Source organism: Bactrocera dorsalis, chromosome 1 (assembly GCF_023373825.1).
Source record: "Bactrocera dorsalis isolate Fly_Bdor chromosome 1, ASM2337382v1, whole genome shotgun sequence".
In the NCBI taxonomy this organism is placed as follows: domain Eukaryota; kingdom Metazoa; phylum Arthropoda; class Insecta; order Diptera; family Tephritidae; genus Bactrocera; species Bactrocera dorsalis.
Genome location: NC_064303.1, coordinates 77,824,523 through 77,846,726, shown reverse-complemented (window position 1 = coordinate 77,846,726; position 22,204 = coordinate 77,824,523). Strand labels below are relative to the sequence as shown.

General features: G+C 35.5%; 1 protein-coding gene across 1 annotated transcript in view; it reads right to left on the bottom strand.

The window, feature by feature from the left end:
• LOC125776853 (SAFB-like transcription modulator) overlaps positions 1-22,204 on the bottom strand; it is a 502,085-nt gene that overhangs the window by 319,479 nt on the left and 160,402 nt on the right. The gene's annotated exons all lie outside the window — the stretch shown is intronic.

Below are 22,204 nucleotides of genomic sequence, written 5' to 3'. Positions count from 1 at the left end.
TTCTTCAGGCGGGCAATTGCTATTCGAACTTCTTCATGGCCGGGTAATGGAACGTCTGCTCCATCGTCATCGATTTGGGAATCGGGTTCGCCTTCTCCCGGTGTTGTGCTTTCACTGCCAGCAGGCTGGAGAAGTGTTCCCTCCATAATTTAAGTATGCGCTGGGCATCGGTAACTAGATCACCTTTGGGGGTTCTACAAGAGTATGCTCCGGTCTTGAAACCTTCTGTAAGCCGCCGCATTTTTTCGTAGAATTTTCGAGCGTTACCCCTGTCGGCCAGCTTATCAAGCTGTTCGTACTCACGCATTTCGGCCTCTTTCTTCTTCTGTCTTCAAATGCGTCTCGCTTCCCTCTTCAACTCCGATATCTATCCCATCCCGGACGTGTTGTGGTCGATCGTAACGTTGCGGAGTAGGCAGCCTGTTTTCTCTCCGCTGCGACACGGCACTCCTCGTCGTACCAGATGTTCTTTTGCACTTTCCGAAAACCAATGGTTTCGGTTACAGCTGTACGTAAGGAGTTTGAAATGCCGTCCCACAGTTCCCTTATACCGAGTTGTTGACGAGTGCTCTCAGAGAGCAGGAGTGCAAGCCGAGTAGAGAATCCTTCGGCTGTCTCTTGCGATTGCAGCTTCTTGACGTAGAACCTTCCTTGTGTTTGTTGGCGTGCGTTTTTTGCTGCACAGAGGCGGGTGCGAATCTTAGCTGCAACAAGATAGTGGTCCGAGTCGATGTTGGGACCTCGGAGCGCACGCACATCTAAAACACTGGAGACGTGTCTTCCGTCTATTACAACTTGATCGACCTGGTTGGTCGTTTTTCGATCCGGAGACAGCCAGGTAGCTTGATGAATCTTCTTATGCTGGAATCTAGTACTACAGATAACCATATTTCGGGCCCCGGCGAAGTCGATCAGCCTCAACCCATTTGGGGATGTTTCCTCGTGGAGGCTGTATTTACCGACCGTAGTGCCAAAGATACCTTCTTTGCCCACCCTGGCGTTGAAGTCGCCAAGCACGATTTTTATATCGTGGCGGGGCATCTCACATAAGTACGCTCCAAGCACTCATAAAAGTCATCTTTGGTCACATCGTCCTTCTCTTCCGTCGGGGCGTGGGCGCAAATCAGCGATATGTTGAAGAAACTCGCTTTGATGCGGATTGTGGCTAGACGTTCATTCACCTCTCTCCCACCACGAATCCCACACCAAACTTGCGCTCCTTTATATGTCCTTGTCCCGTCCATCGCATTTCTTGGACGGCGGTGATGTCAGCCTTTGTTTTCACGAGGACATCAACCAGCTGGGCAGCGGCACCTTCCCAATTAAGGGACCGGACATTCCAGGTGCATGCCCTTAATTCGTAGTCCTTATTTCGTTTGCCATGTTCGTCATCAAAAGGGGGGTCTCTCATCCGAGGCTGTTTACACTTTTTCATGGGGGGTGTTTTTTTACGTGGCGGGTCCCAAACCCAGCGCACAACCCTATGTAGGGGATGTTTCGCCTTCTCACATTAGCTCGCCTTCAAACGGATGTTCTTAGGCTACCTAGAGGATACTTGGTCAAAGACCGGAAGTCGTGAGCTGCTTGAGTCACATGTAAAAGAATCGTTTTTAGCCACTCCCAAGTGAATGGCAATCAGAGAACTTTCCTCACTTGCGTAAACTTCTACACATGACTCCATCCTCCCTATTGCCTTCACCATATTGGCGCCATTGTCCGTCACCATTGCCGTTACCTGGATTTTTGTGATAGCAAAATTGTTCAACACTGACAAAATTATATTTCTTAACATATTACCTTCCACGGGCGAAAATGGCAAATTATCCACAATTATCATTTCAACGATGCACTTGGTGATCTTGCAATGCCTGGATCCACCTGTGCGTAGCTTTGTGCGTTGAAAAATGCCGCTTGTGCTAGGCATCTCAATTTCTTCCGTTTTATTGCCAGTTGATGTCTAAGATGATTTAAATTTTAACATACTAATGTTGTTAATGATAATTGAAATAGAGAGATGCAAACTCTTTAACATGCTTCAACTTTCAATGCTCAATGACTATGACACAATTTATAATATTTTTATTTTCTTTAGTTATTTTATTTTTTCATTTAATTTTTGGACACTCCGTAACGTCATGAGCGCCCTTACACACACATATGATAATTTCTTACATTTGATAGTTGGGCTATTCCCCTAGCCTAGGGAATCGCTTTAATGCTCCCTGGTATCGCCATCTATATGTCGACTGGTGCGTTGGAATCTGCTATCTTTATCGATTGTTCAGTGAGAATTTCTAGTCATTTCATCGATTTGAAATAAAGTTATTACGATTTAAGTCTCAGTATGTTTGTGTTATCGTGCTTCAAACAAAGAGCCAACATTAAATTTTGATTTAAAATGGGTAAAACTTTTACCGAAACTTTTCAATTGGTGAAACAAGTTTATGGCGATGATTGCATATCACGAAGCAGAGTGGTTTCAATGTTTTCAAAGTGGTTGTGAGGACATACATGACCGTGATCACCGGAAATTCCATCGAAACTGTGCGTGAATTCATCAAAAATTGGCAGAAATCATCATTGAAATTCATGGGAATGGAATTCAACATCTCCAAAACTTCGATTTATCGCATTTTGATCGAACATTTGGGCTTACGAAAGGTGTGTGCATTAGAGTGGGTAAATTTTTTTCTTGACAAAGCGGTTATCAAAATCGTAAACTACGATGAATTCTAAGAAAATTTGCCGAAGAAACCATGGGTCTAAAATGAAAATCGAGCTTCCGGTTTTTAGCGAGAAAATTTCGTATATTGTATTTTGTAAAAAAAAAATCCAATTCCTATTCCACTGTCGATTGTTTGCTTGTTTTGTAGCTATCGAAGCTAATTTGCTCAAATTTGGTATGTGATGTTGTATTTAAGCAGAAAATTCGACAATAAAGAGATTTTTTACAGGGGGCGTGCCACTGCCCACTTATGAGTTCATATGTATATCTCTGGAACCACCCCACCGATTTCGTTCAAATTTGGTATAATTATTACACAATGCCTACTTAAGGGATATCTGGAAAATGATCGAAATCGGATAATAACCACGCCCACCTCCCATATAACGGTAATTTTTGAAAACACTAAAGATCAGAAATTTTAATAACTGTTGAAGGGAAACATCTTGAGTTTGGTATTCGGTGTTGTATTGCAGCCAGAAATCCGACTATATGAAAAATTGGCATGTCACCGCCCACTTTTGAGTGCATATGTAAATCTCTGGAACTACTTTATCGATTTCGTCTAAATTTGGTACACATTTTAGATTGTGCCTAGTTAGGTGAGATTATGAAAATGATTAAAATTGGGCAAAAACTGCGGCCACCTCCCATATAACGGTATTTTTCTGTACGGTCACTGCTTTATGTTTTCGACTCTAGTAGTTGTTACGTATACTGTCTTCCTTTTCATTTAGTAAAAAAAAAATCAAATCATTCCAAAAACAAAAAAAAAGCTGCTATATGACTTCTTTGTTAAAAAGAACTTAGCTCTTTTCGATCTGGTTGGTATTTGCTGCGACGGTGAAGTCAGCAATACTGGCACGGAAAACGGCATATGACGACGGTTTAAAGAGCTGTTAGACAGACCATTGCACTGGTTTGTTTGCTTGTTACATTTAATGGAGAGGAAACATATACTTTATTTTTAAGGGTCACAACGTTTTATTTCTTAAAATTATAAAACCTATGAGCTTTTACATATCTTGTGTATTGATGATTTAATGGCCAATTTCATAAAAAAACTTTTTTAACGTTAACCTAAACATCAAAATTAGACCATTATCTATACAGCCTCTAAAGCTCTTGGAATTTCCTTTCGATCAAATCCAGACATAACCACTTTTGTTAGTTTTCTTAAAAGATTCAATAACATTTTTGAATGTTTTAAATTTGTGTAGAGCACTTTCTCAAAATTGCAAGTATATAGAGATCTTAAGATCAATTTGATATGTATCACAAAAAGAACGCTTATGAGAATGTGTAGCAGCACCTCTACGGTCACTGCTTGATGTTTGCGGCCCCAGTAGTTGTTACTATTTTCCATTTCATTTATTGAAAAAAAAAAAAACAAATGAAAAGTTTCTCGTTAAAAACCGGAAGCTCCATTTTGATTTTAGACCCATGGTTTCTTGGGCAAATTTTCTTAGAATTCATCGTAGTTTACGATTTTGATAACCGCTTGGTGCATTTTTTTTGCTCCATACAAATTGACCCACTCTAGTGTGCATGGTTTGTTCCGCACAAATTGGCTGACGACCAAAAATTGCTCAGAATCCAACATTCGAAGGACGATTTTTTGACCAAAATCGCATTTTAACCATTAACCACTCGCCATATTCACCTTATATGGCGTTAGTACATAAATGTATTGTGGCCAAAGTAAATTACTTTCATCCCGTTGTCATAGATTTTGAAGAATAATTTAAGAATTTTGAAATTATGATCAAAGTCTTACGATTTTTTATTCATACTATATACATATATGTATATGGAAACAATCTCATCAGCAATTATATTTACAATGAAAATGTAAGCCTTATTCATACAGAAACGTTAAACTAACAAATGATATTTGTGAGAACAGCCCGTAATGCCATAAAAAATCAAAAAATCGTTTTTATATATTTAAGAGAGCCATTATCAGGGTTCTGTATTACAACCTTGTTTCAACATTACTTTCAGTTCGTGTTATTAAATCCTAAATATTATAAAATGTTTATACTAAAACAACACTCATAACATACAAAAAACACTTTACATTCGCAAGTAAATAGTGTATTCAATAATGACATTGCTGTTAAAGATTAATTATACAAAATGATAATAAGATTAATTAAATAAATAATAGCATCTGGAAGAAAAGAATAATTATATAAAAATGATAATATCTTAAAGAAAAGATCAATATCATCTGAAAAAACAGCAAAATATATTAAATCCAAATATAATTGACTCTGAAAGAAAGATTAATAATATAAAAATCACAATAATATCTGAAAGAAGAGAATAATGTTATCTGATTACACAGTACAACAGCTAATCTGGGGGATGAGAAATTCCAAGTCAGGGTGATGGTACTAGGTCAGTATAGTAAAACCCTCGAAGGGTTTGGCGTTCGTATGTGTCAGTTTTTTTTTTATGACCTCTTAAATTTTTTCCTTATCTTGATGTTTTTTCGCGAACCACTTGTCCGATTTTGATGAAACAAATTTAGAAAAATTAAGAATTACAATTTCTATTTGTTTTTATTCAAAAAAGTGTCATTTATCGCCTTTTTTATAAATTTTTTTAGGCAATATTTATTAAAATAAATAAAATTAAATAAATAAAATAAAAATAAAAAATTATAAAAATGTTTACTTTATTTTTTTAGTAGTTTATGGTCAGAAGTCTGGAGTTATTGGGAACATGATCTAGTGACCGATGCCCAAAGCATACTAAAATTATGGAGTGAACACAACGCCAGGAGAAGGCGAACCCGATTCCCCAATCGATGACGTTTGCTGTTTTGAAGTTTAGATATAGCACTTTATAGATTTTCTCTAAATTGCATTTTGTGGTCGTGCCAATTGTCTGCCACGTATACAAATTTTCACTGAGTCCCAATCTTTACTGAAGTTGTAGCTTGGCCGGCAAGCCGACGGACAGACAGTAGCACGGATTTCCACTTACGAGTACATCATCATCCCATTCAGTTATTTATACATTTCTGGCCTCGCACTATATTTTCTTAAAATTTTTCGGACTTTTTCGTTCGTTCGGGATTTTCTTCAATTTTTTTTTATATTTTTAGCATGCATAAGTAAACTAAATTATATTATCTAATTATAATTATAGTTTTTAATTTATTGCGTTTAATGAGTAAAACACAAACTAACTTTTTTGTGCTTATAACTACAAAAGCGGCTAATTTTATTGTTTTAAGTAATAAAGAACTAAACTTCGTGTTTCAATTTAAAAAATAAAATAAAATAAAAAATTAATTACTAATTACAGTATAAATAAAACTAAATTAAAAAAATAAAAAATATAATTTTTCCATCGCATGTCAGTATCTTATATTTCGAGCTCTTTCGAGAACTTTCAAATGATTTTGTCTATAGCTGAATTAGTTTTGTTTTTACTTTTTAATATTTTTAATAAATAGCATGTTATTAACTTATTTCTAAATAAAAAAATTCTATACCGCAAAAAGTACGCCTATTGAGTGTTGTCAAACACTTAAAAAAATTAAATGATAAGCCTTGCGGGGCCAAAAGGTACATATGTACATACATACATATGTATGTATAAATACTGGCACAGCATGTTGCGAGAGTATAAAAATGCTGATGCATGGCTGAATTTGTCTATAACTTTGTTTCACATAACCCCAAAATTTATTTGAAAAATTCAAATAACCAAGTTTTTAATTTTTTTTTTATTTTATCTTATACAAAATTGTTTTTCTTTCACCAAACTTGGTGAAAACTTACGTTCTTATGTCTCAAACATACTGTATTTTTCAGTTACAATATTTATTTGTTGGCTTAATATTGACGTAATATAGAAAAAAATTTAAATTTTTAATAAAAAAAAACTCAAGCCTCTGAATCTGAAATCTCTTTTTTCTGATGAGAAAAAAATAATACTGGTGTCAAAAGATTTTTTAATATAAATTTCGTCGAAATATTTTTCTTCTAGGTTGGTATGACTGTCAGCGACATTTGTCCAAATGTCGCATTACAAAATCATTAGTGTTTGGTATACGTTTGGCTTTCTGGAGTACATAAAGGGCATTCGGTGATTTTTACGATGAGAAAAATTATGCAACAAAGATATTCCATTAAATTTTGTGTGCGGAATAAAATTTCTGCTGCCGAAACGTTTGAAATGTTGGAAAAGGCCTTCGGTGATAATTCTCTGTCCCGAGCACGTGTTTTTGATTAGTACAAATTATTCAAAGACGGTCGAGAACGCGTTGACGGAATTGGTGCTTAAGAATCCACGATAATCAGAGATCTTACTGGCATCGTTAAAATATCGAAAGAATCAGTGAAAACCATTTTGAAAGATCATTTGAGCCTTGTGGAACAATGCCTTCCGACTACCAGGATATTATGAATCGTATTATTACTAGGGATGACTCTGGGATCTATGCTTACAACCCGGTAACAGACGATCAATGTGCCCAATATCGTGACAAAATGCTCCGGGGATACCGTTTTGGGTCAGTTGAAGATATTAAACTTGAATCACTACGCACTTTGAAAATTGGTTTTAGCAACTGTTTCGACGTTCGGAAAAAAACGTTAATAAATCTATTGTGGCCAAGGGAGATTACTTTCATCCCTCTGCCATAGATCTTAAAGAATAATTTAAGAATTTTAAAAGTCTTACGATTTTTTGTTTTTTTTTTTAATATGTTTTATTTTAAATTAACAAAATCATAATCTGATTTATGTTATTGGTATCCAGTGACATCATACACATCAAATGTTCTTATTTCTAGTGCTTATATTAGCAAACTTAAATATTTAGTACTTAATTCCTAAATGGAAGATCTAGAATATGTTGTCCTTTGAATCTAGTAATTTCATTGCCGTCATCTTATAACATGATTGCCAAAGGATTGTCATGATAACTGATTATGTGTAAATATGCTGTACAAAATCTCTGTTTTAAACAAAAGGCTTATTAAGATGTGAATAAATGGCTTTATTTCTTATAAAGGAAGGGGCGCACAGTGGCATTTCGGCGGAAAAAATAGGATTTTTCCACTTTCCAATTTCAAAACTTTAATGATTTTGTTTTATAAAGAAATATTTGGATCAGAAAAATTCAACAAGGTTTTTTATAAAAAGTGAAATTTTATAGTTAAAAAATCTAACAGAAGTCGACGGAAAGTTATTCAATAAAATCAGATTAAAATTATTGTCCAAATACAGAATTTTTTTTGTGTGTAAGTTTACAGCTATGACTTTTCTTTTATTTTTTTAGTGAAAATATAGCACCTACTTGTTTATAAAAAAAAAATTTATTGAAATTGGCAAAGTAAGGTAATTTTTATAATTTTTCAAAAATTATACTAAAAATATCAACTTTTCAGTTTTTGATGGAAAAAACTTTATGTGCTTTGCCTTGCTTAGCCCTCTTACTATAAAAAAATGAAAGTTCCGAGTCTGTACTTTCAATTAAAAAAAAAAAACAACCGCCAATTACCGTCCCTTTTAGTAACATCGATTTTAATTTCAAAAGTCACTTCCAATATTTCATAAAAATGGTCAATAAGACAAAAAATGTAGCATACTTTCAGGCTCTCATGTAAAGGCCAAGGAAATTAATGTATTACACAAGCTCCTTTTTACAATGCTGGATGGTAACACCGCTCAGATAGTGACACATATCACTGCAGCAGCAGTATGCTACATTTGTGGAGCGAAACCTACTGAAATGAAGAACTTAGAGTTAGTTTCCATGAAAACAATTAAACCTGAGGCATGTGAATTGGGAATTTCATCCTTACATGCTAGAATCAAGTTTATGGAATGCATTATATTTTACCATTTCAAAAATGGGCTGCAACCTTCCAAAACAAAGAAATTAAAATACAAAATAAATTAAAAATACAAGCGGCCTTTAAAGATAAAATGCGGTTGCGAGTTGACTTTGTTCAACAAGGTACAGGAACTTCTAACGACGGGAACACGTCAAGGCTTTTTTTTAAACCCACAAATGGTTGCAGATATTACTGGCGTCAATGAAGACCTTATCGATCGATTCAGGATAATTCTTCAAATAATTACATGTGGCGAAAAAATTGATAGTAACAAATTTAAATTATATACGTCGGACACTGCGAAACTGTTCGTACAAAATAATAGCTGGTTTTATATGCCTGTTACTGTGCACAAAGTACTAATGCATGGTAAGGATATAATGGATGCTGCCGTATTACCAATAGGAATGCTTTCAGAGGAAGCCAGAAACAAAGACTACAGGAAGTATCGATTGATGTTTTCGAGAAAGTGTGATCGAATTTCCACAAATACTGATGTCTTCAACAGACTTCTTATAACTTCGGATCCTTACAGCTTAAGGCGTCATTCGAACAAAATATCCTTAGAACTAGATCCCATTGTTAAAGATATGGTGCTTGCATAGTATTACAAGTAAAAACTAACAAAATTTTTCGTCTGTTACATATTCAATTAAAACATTGCATATTATATTGGATTTTTATCAAGGTAAAGGTATAAATAACGTCACTTTGAGTTTAAGTTTAATTTTTTTTTATCAGGAGAACTCAATTAAGAAGTGTCCCGAATTTCAAGTCCCTAGGTCCAAAAATAAAAATTTTGGCAATTGCAGTTATATGGGAGGTGGGTGTGGCAGTGGGCGGTTTTCCAAGATTTTTTCAAAATTTCTTAATTTAGTCCAGAGAAGTGCTTCTGCAAAGTTTCATTGTTGTACGACCACTCCTTCTATTTTTTTCCAAGAAATGTATGGAGCGGTGCCACTGTGGGGCGTTTGTAAATAATCTTAGAGTGTTTGACTGAAATCTTTGTAAAATTTCAATATTTGAATTACTAGCAGTGCCCAAAGTTGTCAAGAACAAATTATTTTCAAGATGTAACGGCGATTTATGTAGGATGGAGTCATGTGTAGAAGTTCACTCAAGTGAGGAAAGTTCTCTGATCGCCATTGACTTGGGAGTGGCCAGAGACGATTCTTTTACATATGGCTCAAGCAGCTCACGACTTCCGGTCTTTGAGCAAGTATCCATCCGTTTAAAGGCGAGCTAAAGTGAGAAGGCGAAACACCCCCTCCGAAGTGTTGTGCGCTGGGTTTGGGACCCGCCTCGTAAAAAACGCACCCAATGAAAAAGAAACAACAAGCCTCGGATGAGAGGCTTTTGATGACGACCTTGGCAAACGAATTAAGGACTACGACTTGAAGGCATGCACCTGAAATGTCCGGTCCCTAAATTGGCAAGGTGCCGCTGGCCACCTGGTTGATGGCCTCGTCAGAGTGAAGGCTAACATCAGCGCCGTCCAAGAAATTTGATGGACCGGACAAGGACTATGACGAGTATGGCCTTGTGGCATTTACTACAGTGTCCATATAATGGATCGCAAATTTGGTGTGGGATTCGTGGTGGGTGAGAGACTCCGTCACCGAGTACTGTCATTCACCCCGGTGGATGAACGTCTAGCCACAATCCGCATCAAAGCGAAGTTATTCAACATATTGCATCCCCATATGGGTTAAGGATGATCGACTTCGCAGAGGCCCGAAATATGGTTATCTATAGTACTTGATTCCAGCATAAGAAAATTAGTTTGCAGACATAAAAAGAAAGAAACCGAAATGCGTAAGTATGAAGAGCTTGACAGGGGTAATGCTCGAAAATTCTACAAAAAAATGCGGCGTCTAACAAAAGGTCTCAAAACCGAAGCATGCTTTTGTAGAACCCCAAAAAGTGATCTAGTGACAGATGCCCAGAGCATACTAAAATTGTGGAGTGAACACAACGCCAGGAGAAGGCGAACCCGATTCCCCAATCGATGACAATGGAGCAGACGTTCCATTGCCCGACCATGAATAAGTTCGAATAGCAATTACCCGGCTGAAGAACAACAAAGCAGCGGGGCGGATGGATTGCCAACCGAGCTATTCAAACACGGCAGCAAAGAACTGATAAGGAACAACGATTGGAATTTAAGTGTGTATGTGCCCAATCCACAAAACGGGAGACCCCACAATTTGCGCAAATTACCGTGGGATAAGTCTCCTCAACATCGCGTATAAGGTTCTATCGAGTGTATTGTGTGAAATATTAAAGCCCACCGTCAACAAACTGATTGGACCTAATCAGTGTGACTTCAGACCTGGCAAATCAACAACCGACCAGATATTCACCATTCACCAAATTTTGGAAAAGGCCCGTGAAAGGAGAATCGACACACACCATCTCTTCGTCGATTTCAAAGTTGCTTTCCTTAGCACGAAAAGGAGCTGCCTTTTTGTCGCGATGTCTCAATTAGGTATCCCCGCAAAACTAATACGGCTGTGTAAACTGACGTTGAACAACACCAAAAGCTTCGTCAGGATCGGGAAGGACCTCTCCGAGCCGTTCGATACCAAACGAGGTTTCAGACAAGGCGACTCCCTATCGTGCGATTACTTTAATCTGCTATTGGAGAAAATATTTCTAGCTGCAGAACTTAATCGAGCAGGTACAGTCTTTTATAAGAGTGTGCAGCTGCTGGCGTATGCCGATGATATTGATATCATTGGCCTCAACACCAGCGCCGTTAGTTCTGCTTTCTCTAGACTGGACAAGGAAGCAAAACAAATGGGTCTGGCAGTGAAAGAGGGCAAGACGAAATATTTCCAGTCGTTGCGAATAGGCACCCACATCACTGTTGACAGTCATAACTTCGAAGTCGTAGATAATTTCGTCTATCTGGGAACCAGTATAAACACCACCAACAATGTCAGCCTCGAAATCCAACGCAGGATAACACTTGCCAACAGGTGCTACTTCGGATTGAGTAGGCAATTGAGAAGTAAAGTGATCTCTCTCCGAACAAAAAGAAACCCTATAAGTCACTCATTAATCCCGTCCTGCTATATGGTGCAGAGGCTTGGAAGGCAACAACTGATGAGTCCACGTTGAGAGGTTTCGAGAGAAAGGTTCCGCCAAAGATTTATGGTCCTTTGCGCGTTGGCCATGGCGAATACCGCATTCGATGGAGCGATGAAATGTATGAGATATACGACGACATTGCCATAATTCAGCGAATTAAAAGACAGCGGCTACTCTTGCTAGGTCACGTTGTTCGAATGGGTGAAAATTATTCGACGCAGTAACCGCCGGGGGAAGCAGAGAACCTCTACTCCGTTGGAAGGACCAGGTGAAGAAGGCCTAGCTTCGCCAGTAATGAAGTAGTATCCGAGTAGCCTGTTTAACTGTTTATTTTTAGCTTGTATGTGCGGTTTCCATATTAACCTTTTGTTCAAGTGCATTCCGACCTATTTAGCGCCATCACTTTTAGGTATGGCATTGCCATTTAAAAGCAAGCAAGTACTATCGCTTCGCCCTAATGTAAAACATTCCTTGAGTTTTTCTCGTTTACTTTAATTTTCCAGCAATCTAACCAAGTTTGTATCTTATTCAATTCTTGCTTGACGACAATAGAGCAGTGTTATCAGCATAAGTAGCAATTAATACATTTTCACTTTCAGGTATGTCAGCGGTAAAAATGGTATAAAGTACACGACCAAGCACGATTCCCTGTGGTAATCCAGCAGCAATTATATGTTTTTTAATTTTTATATTCCTTACGTTCTAAAGTGTCAATAATGCAATGCCACCGCATAATTAATTGGCATTGTTCAGGTGTACCGTGATAACGGCGAAACCCAAATTGATGTTCAGTTAGCACCATATTCTCCTTTAGTATTGACAATATTCTAAGCAAAATATGTTTTCAAATATTTTGGAAAATAAAGACACCAAACTGATTGGTCTATAAGAAGTGATTTCATTTTCGGCTTTACCTGGTTTGAGCACCATCATTGATTAAGCCTTAGTATTGTCTTATAGATAAGTTTAAGAAACATAATTCCTTTTTTAGGTAAGCACTTAGCTACTCTGGCATCAATTTTGTCATATACTAGAGATTTCTTATTTTTCAGATTCTTGATTTTCGAACGTATTTCCGTGGGCTTAATATGTTTCATTGGTAGAGACAATTGGCATGTTATGTAGCATTCCAAATCTAATGATCTTTATTATTTCTAGTTATAATTAAAACACTCAATACAATCGGAAATCGATTTATTTTTAAATTTTTCTTTTAGCTCTTTTTCGGCTTTATTTTTGTCGATTGGCTTTCTACTGATTTGCCACTTTCTTCTTTTACTCTGAATCAATGACCTAATCTCTGCAGATAATTGAATTAATTTATGAGATGTAAATTCATTCCTTTTTGGGGATTGGCAGCAAAAGCTGCTTCATGAATTAGGCTTGTAAAACCTTCAACTACATCATCCAGTTCAACTTGAGATTTAATACAAGTTTAAGTTTTATATTTTGCGATATCCAATCTTGAAAAACACCAATTTCATTTTTATTGCATAAAGCAGAATATTTTCGTTGCTTAACATTAACTGAAGTGTTGTAACTGAATGTAATAGGCGAGAGCTTAGTTCATCAGAGCTAATAGCATCTAACAGCTGAGTTGGAATACCTTTACATACAGCAAAATATGAATTGGTTCAAGGTCGTCATATTTGATACAGGACTTAATTAAGATTACATAGCCAGCATGAGTCCTGTTACTTGGATGATTAGAGGCGACTACTTGTATGTACATATATAAAAAATTTTTATTTGTAAGAATGTTTTATTTCGTCTAAAACAGAAGTAAGCGTTTTAATTGTTTTTAAATAATTTAATTTTCTATTCATTTCTGAATTGCAAACACCAAACTAAATATAAAATCAAAACACAAATTGTTTATTGACACTATTCTCTTCTGCATGTGAGTACATTATAGTCATTCAAAAATCGACTCTCCGTTTCTTATGCATTTGACAAGCTTATCACGTGTGGGTAATGTGTCTTTGGGTTTACATTTTACACATTTATATGGTTTTTGACAATACGTTTTAGTATGCCCAAATTCCTGACATCGATGGCATTGAACAATGTCATCAGTTTGACGGGGAGCCTTTACATTAATAGTAGCATTACTTAAGTGCTTAAGCTCATAAATTTGTTGGCAAATCAGTGGAAAAGTGAATACCTTTTATCACCACTCTATATGATCGCCCCTGTTAGGGTTGATATGTGTGAAGACACTCCTTAACACTATCTAAATGCTTAACAACTTTTCTTTATGATATTACTAGAGGATCCGTCCACGCTTCACTGTGGCTGATACATAGATAATACTACTACCATCTATATGAGTTCTATTAGCTGGATTATAACTATTAGTTAATGAGATATAGCATTTTTGTGAAGCAAACTTTGTTAGTTTATAAAAAAATGGATCTTAAAGCATTTCGTGTGTTAATAAAGCATTTTCGGGGGAAAATACTGTTGAATTTGGGCTCAGGGAAATCCACCGTTGATAAGATATTTGCTAAGCTGTAAATAGGCGAAATGAGCACTGAGGACAATGATGCTCTAAAGAGGCGAAAGCTCTGTGAAAAGTGGGTGCCTCGAAAGTTCATAATCCAACAAAAACAACAAATAACGAATTCTGAGACGTGGTTGAGTGCCTTCCCACCAATTTTCAGTCCAGTTATAAACGGTGTAACTTTTATATATATACAGATGTGATGTTTTTTTTATTGTTTTTGTTTTTCTTTTGAAGAAATGAAATTCTCAAATGATTTCTACAAAAATGAATTTTTAACAAATACTTATAATTTGAAATATGAAATATAATTTCTGTTTTTATGAGATATATTGGACTCAGATATAAAGAAATGAAAAGTAGCCTATGTTCTTACCCTGGTTCTAAGCTTCCTCCCCACCAATTTTCAGCCAAATCCGTGCAGCCGTTCTTGAGTTATGAATGGTGTAACTAACAACAACTTTCTTTTATATACATATATAGACTAGCTGACCCCGCAGCCGTTGTCCTGCGTAAAATTATGTATTTTGAAATGAAAAGAAAGTTAAATTTATCATTTCATTTTTTTTTTTTCAATGTAAGCAGCTTTATAAACAACGTTTTTTGGTTTCTGTTCCGGTGTACAGAAAAGATGGTTTTCCAACTCGTGAGCACGCCACGGCCGTGTGAAAAACATAGCATTTCCTTATTTATGCCGAAATACTTTTGAACTGAAATGGAAAATCGTTAGAACTCAAAGGAATTCGTAGAATCAAGCATTCTCCCCCTTGTATTCGGCGCATGAAGATTGCAAAACATAATAACGACGGATCCTACTTTGAGACGCAAATGATGCGGTGGCATACCAAACCTGTCCAAAGAATTTAAAAATACCACTGGATAATTCACGGCATCGTATTCATTGTCAAGACGATCGATCAATTTGTATGAGCGCAAGTCTCCCGGAATTTGACTTTGAATCTTCCAGTTTAAGTCAACAACATCGTTATTTTTGGCAGCTAACATTGCGCGTGCACTCAAGGAATCGTAGTTACGATAATTTAGCCAATGTCCGAACATTTGTGATGAGTTCATCTTTCGTGAATTGATATCGAGCCACCGGAAGTATCAACCGAAATTGTACCATTTCCAATTTTTAGCGAAGACGATGTAAAATGTCTTTGGCAATGTCGATGTTTATATCGAAAAGAATGCGAACTTCATTTTCATTCCAGTGATTAACGTGTTCCAGCAAATGTAATTGCTGGCTTACTTCTCCAAAACTTGCACACATCGAACCATTCACAGTAAGAAATGACTCAAATATAGTTGAACCGCGTACATTTCTCATACGCGTACATAAACAATCGTCGTTTTTCGGGTGGATTGTGTAAATTCGTCCTAATGCATTAGACACCTGGATGTCAATCTACTGGTTGGCCTTGCTTTCTGCGTAACTATTTCTTCGACGATGCATTCCATGTATGATATCAAGGTATTTCCGAATAGAGCAATGTTCTCACAAACGGATCACTGACGAATGTTGAGAAAAAACTCGACAATGTCAATTTTGTTGCTGGCGATGTTTCCGCTGGCTATACTGTATTATCTGGGTTGAAATACACCTTTTGCCCATTCTCCAAATTAACTGCGAGACGCACAACAGTCGGAAAACGTTCATGAATTGCAAAAGTAAATATCCTACAAAGCGCTTTATTGCAGTTCACGTATCGACCGTATCGTTCAAGACCAATAATCGCCATGTTGCCTCCTTTGGTGACGTACTTACAAACGTATTTTATCGATTTCACCAAACTGCAATACTAAACACTGATAGGAGTTTTGAATATGAATTTGACAATAATGGTGAATATAGTACGATCCATGTGTTGTCAACTTCGATATTCACTCTCCTAAGTTGAATGCTGAATGTTCTGTTATCTGGTGAGCGACGCCGATAGAGTTGATATCCATCATTTCCAGTTTGTGTTTCCGAAAGAAAAGCACGTGGATACTGTTTCGTGCATTTATTGTCAGACATACAAACCGAAAAGGGATTGTAGTGTCCGCAAGGTCCATGAACCATATTGGTTTCCACCACTTCATATAATACTGGATCTTTCTCTACATCAGGAATTTCCGGAGAAATAATTTCATCAATTTGATCTGGTGTAACCATCATCCACCATCCAAAGAAGAATGTGTGCGTGCCGAAAACCTCTATTTTGCCACTCAACAGAGTACATCTAGCATCCAACAGTACGATATACATATACGTTGCTTCAAGATAAAGTCAATCAAACATCGCAGCTGTTGTTTGAAAAGTCGTGCTGTGATGATCGCTTGCTGATTGACCGCGATCCATAATTCCGCACGTATGTCACCGCATCCTGGGAGTGCTTCTTGCCTTGCCTTGCCTTGGGCTGCCATAGATTTATAATAACTCCAATTTTTCCATCACTCAGCGATTTATATCTAAAAACTTTTTTGGCAATTATACTTGAAACAGAGTTTATCATTTTGCGTATGTTATAAATCCCAGGTATGATTAACGGCGGTGGCTTTGGAGCATTCATCACTTTTCTTTCGTTCACTGACACGTTCTCACGATCGTTTAACAGGGTCGGCTTTAGTATACCGTCCCAAGATTTCGGGAATAAAATGGGTATGGTCGGATAGAGGAGATTCTCCAGATCAAGAATATATATCAAGATCAAGATCAAGAGTTGTAGCCGCAGAAAAGCTTATAGTTTTCGAGATATTCGCGTTTAAAGTTGAAAATTTGCAATATTTTAATTACATGTTTTCTATATACAAAATTAATTTTGCACTTATATTTTTCAATTTTATATACACTTACACATCACTAATTCATTTTTACACATTTATTTTATATAATATAGTGCAAAAATAGCTTTTAATATACATTTAACTTATTGTTGAATTATGATTATTTAAGAATAACGAATGAATTACAAACTGTCAAATAATCAGTGTTACCATACTAACTAACAAAAAAAAAATATATAAAGAAACATTATATATTGATACACCCCGGTGTTGGACCGACCAGGGTTATTTTTTTAAAGGTTGTTGATTCTCGTATTTGGGGTATAATCTGTTTACTTTATTTCGTTTAGTTATTTTACAAATGATGTTGATAAGGTAACACTGATTATTCGACAGTTTGTAGCTCTTTTGTTATTTTTAAGTAAATAAATTTTAACAAGTTAAAAATTGAATTAAAACGGTTTTGCTAATATATAATTTAAAATAAATGTTTACAAACGAATTAGTGAAATGCTAGTGGATATAAAAGTCAAAAATATAAGTGCAAAATTAATTTTATATATAGAAAATATGTAATTAAAATATTGCAAATTTTCAACTTTAAACGCGAATATCTCGAAAACTATAAGCTTCCTTCTTCTATAACGATATATATCCTTGATCAGGATAATCTCCTCTATCCGACCATATCCTTCGTAAATATTATAAAATGTTTGTACTAAAACAACACTCATAACATACAAAAAACACATTACATTCGCAAGTAAATAGTGTATTCAACAACGACATTGCTGTTAAAATGCTAGCAAAAGCACAATTTAGTACCACAGATACTAACACTAATAAACATACCCATGTAAACACACAAGTACGTACATATGAATTTTACGTCCAAAAATCAAGCAAGGAAGCCGAACATGCAATTTGAAAGAAAGACTTGTGAAGTAAATGTTTATATGTATATGTATCGTATAAATAAGTCATCATATGACAGTACTTTTCGGTTATTTGATGGTCAATTGGTTTCCCCGTTTAACTGAACCACTTGATCGGGCAAAAAAATGTAGCACATATAAATTTCTTCGGTAATTAAATCCAGTTAGTTCCACAAAAAAATTTTCTTGAAAATACTAATCTGCATATTTCTCAGAATATGTGATAAACAATGGGTGGCATCTTTACTCCACAGATTTTTATTCTGTCAAGAATGTCCAAATTGTTTATTTAAAATTATTATTGAACGAATACAAAATTTATTTAAAGAAATTAAATTTATTTATTTTTTTTGATTGTTTTTGCCTCTCACTCGATAAAACTGTAGTTGACAATTGATGAAGAAAATATGTGAGGTAGCGTAAGTGTTTAAGGGCCGAATTCACAGTTATTAGTTAACCATTGGTAAACTAAAATATTAACTATTGGTTAACTAGTACTTAGTATTCATAGTATATAGTTTAACTAATTACCACTATTTGAGGTACGTATTTTCTCGATATAAAATTAATTTTCCACTTTTGTGTCCACTAGCCCTTCACTAATTCGTCTGTACACATTTATTTAACATTATATAGTACAAAAACAGTTTTAATTCAATACTTAACCTTTTGTTGAGTTCTGATTGTTTAAGAATAACAAATGAGTTACAAAACTGTCAAATAATCAGTGTTACCAAAAAAAAAGTTCAACGCGAAAAAAAATTGACATATATATGTATGTGATATATATATTTATATTGTTGATCTGGATAATCTCCCTTATCCGACCATACCCATGTTATTCGACGGGAAGGGGGAGGAGTCCCTTAATTATTTGGAGGTAAGGGAATTCTTGACTTTTAGAAAAAAAATTTGCTTGTTTACATACCCTTTGAGCCAGAAAACAAATTTGGCTCGAAAACGTCGGATGTTCTTGGAATTTTTCAGAAGTCCATAGAGCGAGGCGATGTCGAGCGGCTTCAGTTCTTTCACAATCTGTATTTTATACGCTTTATGTTTAACATATCGTAGTAAAATGCGCCAAGTTATTTCATGCGTCAGTGCGAGTAGCTGTGAACGGCACCGAATCTACTATCCATAGCCTTCGTGTACACTCTCAGCTACCGCTGCCACATTTTATTCACTGTGTGCTGGACGTGGTCTATAGAATAATGTAATAAAGTTGACCGATTTGTAAACGCTGTTCAGGCATAAGTCTTTCCATAATGAAATGCCAAATAATACAGAACAAAAATAATATGACAGCTTGACAGGACTCACGCGCGATCTGTGAAAAAATATCTCTACTTGGATCACCTGTTACAAAGGAATGAAAGTATTATAAAAAAATTACTTCGTTTTGCATATTATTTCTTTTGTACTAATTTCACAATTTATGGTAATATTGTGAAAAAACGTAAAGTTGCCGCTTTATTTAGAGATATCGTGTCGGCTTTAACGCGTTGCTCAAGGTTTATCAAGGTATATTAGTAAATATGCCCGCAGAGTGAACGCTTACAGTCAAGCCGACCGGATTTTCTCATTTGGGCTCGGATCTTTGACTTTGAGCGTTCCCTCTGCGGGTACCCTTAGTCTTAAGTTGAATTTGAATAATAAACATCTTTTGTCTTTTTTGTAATTTTTTCAATGTAAAAAGATCACCTTGTTTTCTTAAACTGTGTTTACAAGAATAACCTAAGGTAATTAACTCGCTTTTTATGCCACCTTTCCGTCTTTTGCCACTTACTGCACATTTCGCACTATCAACCATTTTTAGGTTTGGGAGTAGAACCACGCTATTTCTTCCACCGGTCGGGGAGCTCTCTTTCTATTATACACTAGGTGCACATTTTTACAAACAAACCGGGTTTTATAGTCATGACTTCCGTTAGGACTCTGGTACGTATGCTATCTATTTGCTTTGTTGCTTTTAACTAATAGCAATGGTCAAGAGTTACCCACAAAAGTGCTTCGCCATCTTCGCTTAATGTATAAGATGGGGTGATGAAAAAATGGCCCGACTACTCTTCTCATAAAGAATGCGCTCTTAGGCTGCTGAAAAACTGGGATTATTAAAAAATAATTTATCTTTCATAATAATCTTACACTTAGTGCCTCATAATAAGAACATTGATGAAAACATGAATAATGAATTATAATGCAAATCATTCGTCAAAATTACTGGATTCGCGTCTACGGAGTGCACTAAGAAGATAACTGCACAGGTGTATTATTTGCGTGCGACATAGTCATCATATTAAGGTCCAAAAGACCTTACTCTCCGATCGAGTAAGATCGGATAAAAACGATGGGAATCAGCTTATAAAACACTGGACTGCGGTTTATTTATGCATCAAAACAAGAGCAGTTCACCAAACATGGTGATAAACTTAACTTCAATAGTTTTTATTGACCATTATTAACGGATGAAGAGGTACGGAATGGCGATTTATGACTCCTGTAACTCCAAATCAAGGCGACGTTAAGAAGCTGCCGTAAAGTCAATGAAGTATCGTCTAGTTCGAGCTACTTGTCTCCAAGTATTGCTTTTGAGCAGCTTTCAATCCTAACTACTTACTCAAACCGAGCGTTTGCGATTGGCCCGGGTAAAGCATTTTCCACCAGATCAATTGGCAAAAGTCAGTATAATAGAACTTCGTTTAATTATTCAAAATTTGATACATTCGGTGACAGTTCCAACCCTGCTCATAGGCATAGAAGATTAATACAGTTTATAACCAATCATTTTGCCGATCATCTTTGAACAACTTACGGCTTTTCGATTACGCTATTTTCACAACGTAAAAATTTTAGCTTGTTTTCTTCAATTGTGTCTACATATTCTTAAACGAAACGTAAGTGACAATTATAGCTTAAAATCCTGGTTTTATTTTTAATTATATACATATGTTAAAAGAGGAGATAACCAAGAGCTTTACAGTGTGGCAACAGTGGTGACAAACCTCAACCAAAGGATGACAGACATTAATTAGTGGATAAAAAGACGACATGGAGGCCTAAATTTCCATCTAACGCAAATACTGAGCGTCCATTTATGCTTTAGAAAATATCTGTTCAAATTAAAATAACGTTAGTCCGTATTGTTCGACGTGTGCAGAGTGCTAGTACTGAACACATATGTACTTTTTCAATACTCTAGACATAAGAGAGAGTTTAAAATCTACAACCGGCTGTAATAAGTTACAGCTGTTCAAATATGAGTGAAAATAATGAAGAAATTTGCTATATTTTGAATTTTTTTATGAAAAAGGGAAGAACACCACGCAAGCCACCATTGCAATTTGTGATGTTGTAAACAAAATTGATTAGAACTACGAAAAGACTTTTCCAACTACCCAATATCAATATATACGAAACTGGGTAAAAATTCTTTAATCCCTATTCCTGATATACCTGGCAAAGTCATTTCATTTCAAAACTAATGTGTGACTCTTATCCAATATTTTAGATTTAGTCCCTTTGTTTCATTTAATGTTTCAATATAAGATCATTTTTCAATTTAGCGTGAATATATTAATTAGTATTATGTCATTGGGTAAAAATAGAGATATATATGGAGTTACATATGTATGTATAAATAATCAAGCTAATGAGATCCAGATGATTGTCTGTCCATTCATCCGTTCGTGAAAGCTCTTAGCCTTGGTCCCATAAGAAGCTCAGTATTGTAGATGCGGGAAATCGAACCATCCATGATTTGAAAATTAAAAATAAATCGTCGTGGCCCCGGTATTATAAGTTTAAAAAATCACAAGCAAAATTTTTTAGCCCTCCCTCACTGGTTTTAAGGTGTGATTCGCACGTCTGAATAGGTGGACCTCATTGCCCATAGCTTAAAAAATGCGCTGCTGTCTGCATTTAATATTGAGAAGCAATTTGCCCTCGGCTTTGCAATTTTACCAAGCCCACTTTCTACTGGGATGACGTAATTATTATAAAATTTAATTTTGCATTTTGCAAACAATTAATTGACAGTAAACAATTTGTAGTTTAATGAGTTTTTATGTTTTTTTTTATTTTCCTGCTTTACATTATTGAACTTTTGTTCATTATTTATAAAAATAATAAATATTTGAATTAAAAAAAAAATTTCATAATTTACGAAAAATTAAAAATTTAAAAATTAAAAATGTAAAAATTAATTAATAATAATTATTTAAAAATTAATTTTTATACTCTTTTTCATTTTGCAAACAATTAATGGACAAACTAAACTGTATTTGACATAGATTTTAAGGTTATGTTATATTAATTATATT